This window comes from Ochlerotatus camptorhynchus, unplaced genomic scaffold (genome assembly GCF_037179485.1).
Source record: "Ochlerotatus camptorhynchus isolate MF236.1 unplaced genomic scaffold, CSIRO-AGI_Acam_v1.1 ptg000166l, whole genome shotgun sequence".
NCBI lineage: Eukaryota > Metazoa > Arthropoda > Insecta > Diptera > Culicidae > Ochlerotatus > Ochlerotatus camptorhynchus.
This window is the reverse complement of record NW_027040656.1, coordinates 692,919-706,194: the sequence shown is the minus strand read 5'-3', so window position 1 is coordinate 706,194 and position 13,276 is coordinate 692,919.

Sequence of the window (13,276 nt, the reverse complement as noted above, 5' to 3'; positions counted from 1 at the left end):
TTTTCATTATGTCGTAAGTAACATTCGCACCAATCCGAGAAAAATAAAGTTTTGTTTTGTTGACGGAAAAGTTATTCCTATTTTCAATTAAACTCGTATAATTTCATAGTGATAGCAATGTTTAACATATATAGCAGGGTTCTAATCATACAAATGCAATTCGCTAGCTTTCATGTTAAAAAATACTGGTTTTTAAGTCAAAAGCTATTATACGTCGTTTGGTGGCCCCTATTGTTACTTAAGTCAAAATGTATTAACCAGGATATTCGGGAGAATTATCAATTACGTCTCCTTACGTGCAGCCCATTCATCATTTTAGGACCACCGAAATCATTTTAGCAACAAACAGTTCGATTTATTCACTTTTATAATGAGAAAGCGAAACGACGAACGTACACTTTTCACGGGTTTCTCAGCGCTGTTACTTAAGTCAAACGGCATCTCCATAGAAATCGGGTGACTTAAGTAACATCGAAAACTATTTTGATCGGAAGGTGATTACGTCAAAAAGCAATTTGACTGGTAAATAAATTTAAAAATGGTATGTGATCCTATATTCGGACAGAATATAGTGTAATAGCAGGAGCATCGATTGACACTGATAGCTCGACTTTGTTTACCTTTGTTACTTTCGACGTAATGAAAATTTGCTCTTGATTTATTGTTTGTTGCAGTGGTGACTGCACTGAAACAAATCGACATGTACCGTTTATTGGATCCATCTTATAACATAGCAATGTCAGCAGATTTATTCATTCTATGTGATGATTGATAGATTCGATTGGATTATCACTTAAAAACTATGACTGCGATATGGAATGATTTCTATCGTAATTTCACATACTTAGTACTTGATAATACTTTGCTTCGAACGTGGTTAGCGAAGGTAAGAAGTATATGAATATTGTCTGATATATTTCATGGTGAAAAACTGTTGATATGTCATGGGTGGGACAGACATCTAGAAACTAATGGAAAATCATATAAGTTTGCACTATGAGAAAATTCAGTAAAATATACCTGTTTTCATGATGAATATTGCTCACTAAAATATATATCTTATAAGATAATCATGTATATTTTATTGGAATTGCTTTTACTGATTTTTGACGTTTGTTGATATGTCACGTGTAAATAGACATGTAGAAACTATTGGACTGTCATTTAACTTTGCAGTATAGGAAAACATGCATATCTCATTGTAATAGCTTGCATTGATTTTTGACGTTTAAAGATTGTATGCTTTTCTGGGATGAATATCGCTCCCAATAAAATACATCTTACATGATTGTTCTTTATAAATTATTGAAACAATTTTCAACGATGTTAACGTACACTCATTAAAATGATTAGTTGAACTAAATACTACTAACAACAATGATACTGTATTGAATAATCTTTGTTTGTTATTGTTTCATATGATAATTGGTTCCAGAAAAGAATGTATTGAGATTGAAAAAAAAATGATTCTACTGTAATATTTACTTTGCTATGATTCTAATTGTAAGCCTTCTACACGGCTAATTCAGATTCCAGCCCTAAGTAGTATTCGAACTTCATGAGCCAGTTCTATCAATTCATATAATTTAGTCGTTGATTTATTGCACACAGGTGCATTAAGAAAGATTTGAACAAACCACACCACTGAAACGGAACATAAATTTGTCAGTGCTATTTGTCTTCACTCTAGCAAAACGAGCATAAAGTTGCACTACATTCCATGTCGGGAGAGCTGTTCTTACTTCATGCTATTTGAACGAGCTCAATCTTGAAGTCAGCCGTGGCCCAGTGGAATCGAGCACAGACACCGAAAGCATCACACCTCAACAGATCTTGATCGAATCCCAAATCAGCTACAATAAAAAAAGGCACAACTGTGAAAGCTCCCACTGCCTGATGTTTATATTTCGAATTTATTTTTAGAAATCGATTAAATATATGTGTCAAAAGAAGAAGTAAATTTCATGTTATTTTCACATAAACTTTACTTCGATTGATTTATGACACATATATTATATTGTGGTGAAAAGTATAGCTTATGCTTATGGGTTTCAAATCCATTTCAGTTAATTATTATAATTTGATCGATTTTCATTTATCATATGACGATCATATAAAAGTTACCAAATTATCAGCATTGTAAATGTATCAGATATTCATATAGAATTTACCTGACACATTTTCAATCATATCATTTTCAATGGATTATCTTATAGCGCAAATTTATTAGACTTCCACATAACAGGAATATGTCAAATTCGTTCAGTGTGGATTTTTGGGAATATTTTGAGTCGCACTTTGATGGTACGCTGACGAAAAACAACGAACTTGTTGGTTATTTCACGCCTAGAACGCTATTGAGTTTAACACATTTGTAAACAAAAAAGGTATACCATTTGGATTTAAACACGTCTCAAAATCATTTTCAATCTAATTCATACTTGGAAAACCATATAATTGTTCACAAATAAGTAATTTAAAATTGTTTGCATAATTGCAAATATTTTGCAAAATTATTTTTACACGTGTTTCGAGTAGAATGCAATGAGAGTGTAAAAGTCGTGTTTTGTGACTCGAACAGACGATCAATAGCCAATGTTTTTGTTTTCACTTCGGATAAGCATAACTGTAACTTTGACAACTCTATCTGTCATACGCATGGCCCGCACTTATTTCGAAAAAAACGATTTACTCTCACCTCAGACTGCGTTGTAAATTTAACGAAAATAACGTCAACATCAGCATCGCTCCCTACAATGACGTCACCACAGACAAACAGACATAACACTTGAAAGTTGTTGATCGAACAAGCATTTAACGGACAATTTAAAAGTATCGTAGTTGGTAGTACCGCCACGTGTGGCGCGCATAGTCAATTCTCTTGCGTTTGACGTTTACATACTACCGCCATCTGTTCAGCGTAGTGCCCACCACAGTGTACTCAACAGATGGCGGTAATGTTTTAGTGACGATGTTTTCAGTGAGAAATATTCAATGTGTTATGTCTGTTTGTCTGTGACGTCACAATTTGTGTTTCCGATATTTACAAATAAAGCCAAAACCTTCAAGGGCTACCTCCCTCCTGTGCTCACGTCACTGCTCCTGACTGCCACGACAACATTTCTCGATGAACATTTCAAATGGTCCTATCTGCTTTGATCGACTCTCTTCATCGAATTTCTCTTTTGATAACTACTGCTATGCAAACAGATTTCGTGCGTCCAAAACGTCAAATACAGCAGGGAAATGTTTTGCTTCTGAGTTATCAACGAAAGAGAAAATCGATGAAGAGAATCAATTTATGCAGATAGGACCTTTCGAAATGTTTATATAATATTCAATATAGGAAAGAATTTCTTGGGGTATGAACGTAAACAAGCGAATCAAAAGATCGATTCTTTGGTACCGATTCAATCAGTGGATCGATTCTATTAGCACGGTAACCAGCGTAAACACATTAATGTGTAAAATTTCACACATTTTGAGAAAAAATGGGCCTACTCATAAAATGTGTAAACTGCGTTTACACATTTATGTGTAACCCCAGCAAACGTCAATAGAAGTGTATTTTTTACACATTTTTCAAGAACGGTTTTTACAGCAAAATGTGTAAAAAGTAATTGTAGCAAGTAAGAGCAAGTAAGCTGTTGATAAATAAATATAAAACAAATCTCGGTTTTGTCCAGTGTATGAATTGATCAACTGAAGAACAATAAGAAAAAGGAGGGTATATGAAGTACACTGCAGTTTCCAGCTCCAGCCAGTTTTCCGACGAATCTATACACGAGCGGTTGAGATGTCGAAGAGGAGCGTTCTCAAGGGTAAAATTGGCCCGAGGTCCAGCTCCAGGCCTGGTCAGCCTGGACGGCCCGGACACGACAGTAATCATTTCTAGAACTTAAATATAATATAGTAAATACACTAATACATACATATAATAAATATAGTTTTTTATTAACTTCGGAATTTTCTTATTTGTGTCAAAGATTAAATAAAGATTGCTTGAATACAATAATATTTTATTAAAAAAAAAAGAATGCCATCAAAAAAATCAGTAGCGGCGCCGGTGGTATAGTGATAAGCGTGATTACCTCTTACCCCAGCAGGCCTGATTTCAATCCCAGTCGGCACCGCTGGGATGTTCTGAGGCATAACATCTCTGATCACGCCGAGAATCACGCCTTCCTTCGGAAGGGAAGTAAAACCATTGGTCCCCGGTTCATAAGTTGATGGATCGATAGGTAGGATCCAGGTATGGGAGTAGCCTTCCTGGCGTCAGTAGAATTGGTGCTCAGCACGGAAAACAAATCAAGGAAAAAACAAAAATCAGTATGAAGCAAGCAAGCGAGACACCGGACATTGATTATGATTTTTTTTTTCTAAAACTTAACTATGAAAATAGTATAAACCACCAACCCTCTAGTATGTCCATCTTTGCACTGTCCAGCTTGGACCGTAGTTCTTTCATTTTCCTGTTGTACTTCACTGAGATACATACAAATTACGTGCGTAAACAGCAATACAGGATACAGCAAAGTTTGAAGTATTCTTTAACCATTAATGAGTATAAAAATACACATTTTTTGACTGGAACTACATTCTTAAAATGTGTATTTTTTTTACACATTTTAAGATCCCCAAATTTACACATTTTTTGACAGCTGCATATAAATATAAAAAATGTGTATTTTTATACTCATTTATGTGTTTACGCTGGTTACCGTGTACACGGTAACCAGCGTAAACACATTAATGTGTAAAATTTCACACATTTCGTGAAAAAAGGGGCCTACTCATAAAATGTGTAAACTGCGTTTACACATTTATGTGTAAACCCAGCAAACGTCAAAAGATGTGTATTTTTTACACATTTTTCAAGGACGGTTTTTACAGCAAAATGTGTAAAAAGTAATCATTTCTAGATTATGGGTTTTTACTAGGTTTTTTATTAACATCAGAATTTTCTTGTTTGTGTCAATGGTAAAATAATACCGAATACAATAATATTTTATTAAAAAAAGAAATGCCATCAACAAAAATAAGTAGCGGCACGTGATTACCTCTCACCCCAGCAGGAAAGGGGTTCAATCCCAGTCGACGCTGCCGGGATGTTCTGAGGCATAACATCTCTGATCACGCCGAGGATCACGCCTTCCTTCGGAAGGGAAGTGAAGCCATTGGTCCCCGGTTCATGAGTTGACGGGTCGATAGGTAGGGTCCAGGTGTGGGAGCTTCCTCCCTAGCGTCGGTAGCATTGGTGCTCAGCACGGAAAACAAATCAAGGGAAGAAAAACAAAAATCAGTATATGAAGTATATAAACTAAACTAAAAGTAAAAACTATGAAAAAAGTATAAATCACTTACCCTCTAACATTTTCATCGTTGCGCACTGTCCAGTTTGGACCGTAGTTCCTCCACTTTCCTGCTGTTCTTCACTATTTAGCAAATGGAATGCGTAAACAAAGCAGGATGCAGCAAAGTTTGAAGTTTTTTTTTACCCATTAATGAGTATAAAAATACACATTTTTTGACTGGTACTGCATACTTAAAATGTGTATTTTTTACACATTTTAGGATCTCCAAATATACACATTTTTTGACAGCTGCATATAAATATGAAAAATGTGTATTTTTTTACTCATTTATGTGTTTACGCTGGTTACCGTGTAGAGCCAAATATAAGATCGATCCGTCAGTAACTGTCAAAGTTTGAAAAGAACTGGTGCGTTCTCAAACCTTACCAAGTGTAGCCGGAGCTGACTGCACACTTAGAATATACTTCAACACGTTTAGAAAAAAGTCCCCAATGACCAGTTCACTCTACCTTTTCTCCTTCTAATGTTGTCAAGAACGGAGGAGCAAAACCACCCAACAGGGGCAATAAAGTGTGGGAACTAACCCAGTGGCAGGCGCTTAGGCAACATGTTGTACAGTGACAGTAGGCCCAGCACAGCAAAATAAATTATATGAGCCCGGGACATGCTACCTACTGTTAAACGCTGCTGTTGGTATACGCCTTCCCTAATAAACAAATACCATAAACGAACTATATCCCGGATGGATAAACTATCCCACAAATGGTTTGGATGATACCCCGAACACGTCGTTAAGCTCTCTTTTATGGTTATTTTTATTAGGGTTGTCACTGGCCTGGAAGGAACCCAACGTTGAGTATAATCATATTTACCTATTTTTGGGTACAACTAACTTACTTTTGCGTTGTAAACTAGTGGAAAATTCCATACGAATTGCACACAAGTAAATGAAAACTACTTTGACCCGCTTTACATACTTTTGGGTTCCTGTACAGTACTATTAATTATTTTATTCATGTGTTCCACTTATACACTTCTGCCAAAACATCAACCTTATATATTCCATGAGACAAACCACATAGGTCCTATAATGGTGGTAAGCTGCAACCGGTACTATCCTCGGATTGAATCCCGATTAAGAATGTCTGGCTACATTGATGTCAACATCATAGTAATTCTAGGGGCACGCAATAACCTTTAACTCCAACGCAGGCAACGGCTGTAATTAAATTAATTCCATTAACTACTGCTTTAATTAGATTATTTACACAATGTAGAAAATTAACTACTTTTTAACTCCATTAATTACAGTTGAAATTTCGTAATTAAATTACATTAAATACATTTTCAATACTTTTAATTACGAAAAGGAAGAAATATAAATTTTTAAATTACCTTAAGATACCTACCGGATTTCAAATGTCCAGCTTCGAATGTTTGATGAAAAATGAATATTATAAAGCATTTATCTAGATTTTTTTATACTTCCGACTAACTAACTGCCAAGATCACGGAGTTGGATATAAATTCAAGATTAATTCCCAAATTAACTTTAATTCTATTCGAAAGGAATGAAGTCCAAACTTGTATCATTGTGCCCCTGTTTGAAACTATGACTATTTTATTTCTTTCTACTAAATAATTTTGGATTATTTGAATTCTTTTTTTATTTAGCGGCGCCGGTAGTGTAGTGGTAAGCGTGATTACCTCTCACTCCAGTAGGCCTGGGTCCAATCCCAGTCGGCACCGCCATGAGGCATAACATCTATGATCACGCCTTCCTTCGGAAGGGAAGTAAAGCCGTTGGTCCCCGGTTTATGAGTCGATGGGTCGATAGGTAGGGTCCAGGAAACAAACCACGGAAATCGATTTAGTTTTGTTTGAAGTCATTCGGTAAAAATTAATTATTAACTCGTACTTTATACGGATACGAACTTTCCAGTGTTTTATTTTATTTTATCAAAAAAAAAACACATACATAAAAGAACGGAAATTTTTCTTTTTAATGTTCTAACCCATCCACACTATCCTGGAGTGTTAATTTTTTACAAAATTGGTAAATCACCAGTCTTATCTATAGAAAATGTACAAACATGTTCATAAAATCTGGATTCATCATTCAAGATTCAATCAGTTTCTATTAGCTGGAAAGCTTTTGAATACTTTGTAGTCAACCTGCAGTCTTGAAAGAATATATGAGAGACTTCATTTATTTTATTTTTTTATTTTTCATTTATTTTTTCTAATAGTTGGAGATCTTCAGAACTGGATCAACCAGAAGTCTTGAAAAAATATCCAAAGAACTTTACTAATATCTACGCCTATCTGGAGGTCTTTTGAATATTACCTGTTGTTTAGGAATGATGTCTGAAAGAATATCCTGTAACCTTTGCAACGTTCCCTCAATATCTGCAAACCTCCCTTAAGTTTTAGAAAATTTCCTCAACTTTTACAAAGTTCTCCAAATTCCTTATTTTTTCCATCTCTCTTAATTCTACGATTATTTCTGGAAAGACCCTTATAATCTACAAACATCTGGAAAATTAGGGGCGACCCCAGCGTAGTGGTTAACATCCATACTTCTCACGCCAAAGTCACGAGTTCAAATCTCACCCCGGACAAATTACGAATGACCCAAGATTGTTAAAGTGACTATAACAAAAAAGAAAAAAAAAAACTCTGGAAAACTCCATAAAATTTAACGAAGAGCTCAACATTTTCAAGAAGTTTTCAAAACTTCCAAGAAGTTTAATGAGTTTTTTTGAAGTAAGATCTCTGACCAACTGCAACGAAGTTCCCTTAACTGAAGCGAAGATCCCTGTTTGCTGGAATATTTTAAGATCTTGCTACAAAATTCCCTGCACTTATATTAAATTATATGCAGCTTCTCAAAATGCTACGAAACTCTCAAAACTACTACAAAGTTTGCCATACTTCTACGTTTCTCGTTGATTTTCCACGAAGTTCCCCGTATGAAATTTCTTGAACTTGTACGTAATTCCCTGACCTATTCCAAGTTCATGAGGCATCAAAAAGTATCCTGAAATCATATGAAGATCCCCGAACAGCCCTTAAAATTTTACGATTAAATGTCGATATAATATAAATTCTCGACATTATTTCTTCTAGTCTTGAACATTATGAAAAGTAGAAATTCATAAAAATCAATAAAAGGTAATCTCGATACTGCTTGAAAAAATACCGCTTTATAAAAAGAAAACACCCTAAGTTCCTGGGGGACCCTACATAATTCTGGAGGATGCCTGGCCCTCTTGGCACTCCCGTAAGCTACGCCAATGGAATTAAATGAAAATAATGATTAGGGACGCAAACATAAGGCGTGACGCGACAACAATAATGGATCATTATCTCTAACAAAATTGATGAATGATTGGTCTAAATGCATATGAATGTATTTCATTACGCTTCTTAGTTTTTGGTATGGATTTTTTAACCAAGTTCGTTTAATGACGCTACACCCAAGTTCACCCCTGGACCCTACATATCATGCCCATCTTCGGAACCAACGGCTTTACTTCATTTCCGAAGGTAGGCGTGGCCAGAGATTTTTCGTCTCGGAAAATCAAAACGACCACAGGAAATGACAATAAGCTGTAGATCGAGATACATTGGAATTGATAACGGAAAGAATTCAACTTTTCTATTGTTAAACTGTGTATTCACCACATTTTTTTTAACCCGAAAAAAGCAATGTATTCAACGGTAAATCTCTTTTTGCTGATACATTTTATATTAATGTAATTCATTTTCACGAGAAAAAATATAACTACGGAGAAACTGACTTGTTTACCTTTCTTCCTTTTTTTATTTTCATAGAGTCATGTGCCAGGAGCAATATTTTTCGTTATGCCAGTTTTTTGCTGTAAAATTCCAGGTTGCCATTTTTGGGTGATATCTGCCAGTTTATGAATAAAGCAATTGTACTTTAAATGAAATGAATGTTAAATACAATGGATGATTATGTATTAAAAAGATAAAATCAAAACAATTTTTCAAAAATGAGGTTTAATTTTTTTTTTAATTTTGAAACTGTTTAAATCACGTTTCAGCAAACACTAATTGACTATCTGTGCATTACATCAGATAATCTGATAAGACCAGGCATATAGGGTAGATGAACCAGTTTTAGCTATTATGGCGTGTTCCAATTATGGCCTATGGGAATTCCATACACCATAATTGGAACACACCGTAATAGGAACGTATAGTCAGTCATAACGGATACATGTACTCTGTGTTGGAAATGCGTGAGTAAAACGGATTTTTACAAATCCTCCAGCATACCGCCATTTTTTTCTGACAGAAAACGTCAAATATTATGTCACTCAGCGCCGTCAACCATGTACACAGTCTTATTCTGCTACTGAGGCAATAAAGCCAAACGGTTTCAGTGCTCATTCGTTCAAATTTAAATTTCAAATAAAGAAATTTAGTTAAAATTCGCAAATAAATGATGTTCATGACGACGGCTATGATGATAATCGGGGTTCGCTGTAAGCAGAGAGAGATGTCATCATTCCGGTCGTTGCCGGCTTCCTGATGGCTATAGTAGTATCTTGCGGATGACGATGGTTCTTTGGCGACAAACTGAACAAGGTGATGCCAAGGATCGAGAGGAAACAGAGGGCAGGCTCTAGCAGGACGAACGAGGGGGAAACAGAACCGAGTGGTATAATAACGAGATTGTTATATGAATGAAATAGATTAAAATTGCTTTTTAAGTAATTCACTTCTACCGGTTTTCGCGCTTTCCGTTTGTTCTGGTGGTAATATTGTATGCAAATTTCTGCCACTTACTTCAGAAGAACTCATAGCGACGTGATGTTTGTGTCTTTCAAACCGTTGACGTTTTTTGTTTACAATTTAAATATTTACCCGCGATTCGACTGAGAGTTTATTAGAATTTGACAGTACCTCTTTCGACAGATTTTCATGTTTATATTGGCAGTCAAGGAAGGATACAATTCTTTTTAAATGCTAAGTTTGATATTGGAAAAATCGTCCAACAAGGAAATCGCAATATTTAATCACGCAGCACCAACTCATGCTAATCAGATATCATATTTGTCAGCCATTAAAGTTACCACCACCAACTTTCCCTAGCACTGAAGGTGGTCTTCGAAACAAATATCAAAAAATACACTCCCCTCGACACATGAAACCATAAAACCCCAAACCGTTTTATGACTCTTGCCAGACTATTTCACGACACGCCAGGGTTACCTCTTTTTTGGTAAGTTGGTCACGCCATGACTACTCAAAATCTAGCATCCATTTGCTCGAAGGTTCATTAGGAAATTTTTGGAATAATTTCTTCGCATCTTCTTATATTTTAGATAGTTGCATTCCATCAACGGGGAGCTGAAAGACAAGTAAATTAGTTTAAACATAACCTCATTCGAAATATTTGGCAAATTTGTTATTTTCGTCACATCACAAATACAATCGAACTTGTCATTCACGCAGCTGATGAAACTCTGGAGCAGGAGAAAATGGCGCTCAACATACAACCGAATTAATTGCTCAGTCATAACAGCGATTTAATTTGACGAAGGACAATAAAAAAGCTTGGCAGAGTGAAATTCCAAAATAATAAAGCCACGGTTTTATTCGTTCACGAAAATGTAAATTGCCGAATCGTGCATGCATGGATGTATAGTGGATGTAGATTGGCAGACCCCATCTTCGCGTCTCCGGGCCATGTAGCCATGTGAAGCACCAACAGCAGCATATGGCCGCGCAAGAAGGCAGCCCACAGAATCTACAAAACAGAACACTTTTATGCTTTCCTGCCGGGGTCGTAAAAACAACAAGGCGAGAAAAGCTTACAACCGTGGCACAAATCGTATATAAAATTAAGCGAAATGAAACGAAAATAATTCAAATCACTCGCTTGCAAACCGGAAGACCTGACACTCACTCAGACTCTGGGGAAGTAGGTAGGTACCTACCTACGTATACAGGCAAACGCTTGGCAAGCTCTGACAGGGTTTCGGATTTTTGGTCCCGGACACTCGCATCCATGCTGAACTCGGCTGGCGACGACGAAATTGCGGAACATTTAATTCACTGGATGCTTGAGTTTTACAACCCCATTTGACTAACTTTTATTAATTCATGGCGTTGTAATAAAATTACTTCGCTTGTTTAATGCTTCGATGTAGGTTTCATTTTCGCATGTGTGTTTGTGTTTGGAATGTTCCGTTTGTAGTTTTGGTTTGTTAACATTCCAGAACTGTCAGCTGATAGATGACTCGCTTAGATAGTTCGGATTTCTGCCTGGTTTGGTATTATTTTTCCTTGATTTCTTTTCCCTCGATCTTGCTTTCCGTACTGAGTACCAATGCTACCGACGCTAGGGGAGGCAGCTCCCACATCTGGACCCTACCCATCAACTCACGTACCAATGGCTTTATGCCTCAGAAAATCCCGATAGCGACGACTGAAGCAGTCACGCTTACCACCTTGTACTTGTATACTTGTATTGAGACTTGTTTGGGGCTGTTAATAAACCACGTACACACTGGGGGTAGGCAAGTGTAAACGGTTCATAACAATAAAAAAAAATGATTGTCTATGCGGGGGGAGGCAGCCTAAATCCTCTCAAAAACTTGGATGCTCTCAACTTAGAGTTCATTGGAGGCTCAGAGTATCTCAACCCAGACCCACTGAGGTTGATAGCAGTCACGCTTACCTCTAAACCACTGATGCCGTCAAAACATCGCACTAATTTTTTTTTTCAATTTGGAAAGGGGCGACATTTCAAAAGATTTCCAAGGGTGCAGTAAACCCATTACACCTCTACGCGTAATCCGTTTTTCTCTGTTGAAGTTGACTACTTTTCAAAAAAAAAAAAAAATTGCAATTCTTTAACAGATGACAGTCATCAGCTGGTTATCGATCATTTATATTTTATAATTTTTTGAAAGATTTATTTTAATCCTTCTTATCAACAGTTTGAAGTAACGGCGCCGGTGGTGTAGTGGTAAGCGTGATTACCTCTCACCCCAATAGGCCTGGGTTCAATCCCAGTCGGCGCCGCCGGGATGTTCTGAGGCATAACATCTGTGATCACGCCTTCCTTCGGATGGGAAGTAAAGCCGTTGGTCCCCGGTTCATGAGTTGATGGGTCGATAGGTAGGGTCCAGGTGTGGGAGCTGCCTTCCTGGCACGTCGGTAGCATTGGTGCTCAGCACGGAAAACAAGATCGACGGAAAAAACAAACCAAAGGAAAAAAAAAAAAAACAGTTTGAAGTGATCTTGAACATCTTGTTTTGTCTCTTTAAAATATATACTAACACAATATTTACACACAAAAAATATCGTTAATTAAATTGAAAAAACCATTGGTAGAATTAAAAGTTTGCGTTGGTTCTTTTTGGTAGAAAGTCTTTAGCATTCAAAACAAAAGTCAGCCAACTGTCAATTCAAAAGTAACTCGTTTTTTACTTTTAAAAGTAGAAACTTTCAAATCGAATTGTAGAACTGTCAATATAAAAACCCATGTTTTTTAAATAGAGTCACGAAAGGATTTAATTTAAAAGATGGGCATTTTTATCGCAACGATGTATGTTTTCATCTCAAATATGAATTATTTTAAATTCGACTGCTATATGCTTTGAAAAAAAAAAATAACAGTAGAAATATTTTATTAAATATATTTTCGCTTATTTATATTTTTGATGATGACTGAAAGGGCACTGCATTGTGGACTCATGGGAAGCATTTTATGCAAATGATATAGTTGGTGATGGTGATGGTGGGAGTAGCCTTCCTTTCCAGCAAGACTGCTCAAAACACATAAATTAGTAAAATCGGAAACAAGATCGAAAGTATTCGAAAATTTCATCAACCTACCTCCAAATCTCGCTCCAAATCCCGTAACTGGAATATCCTTCTGATCCTTCCACTCGATAGCGTCAGAAGAGAAACAAGCGCGC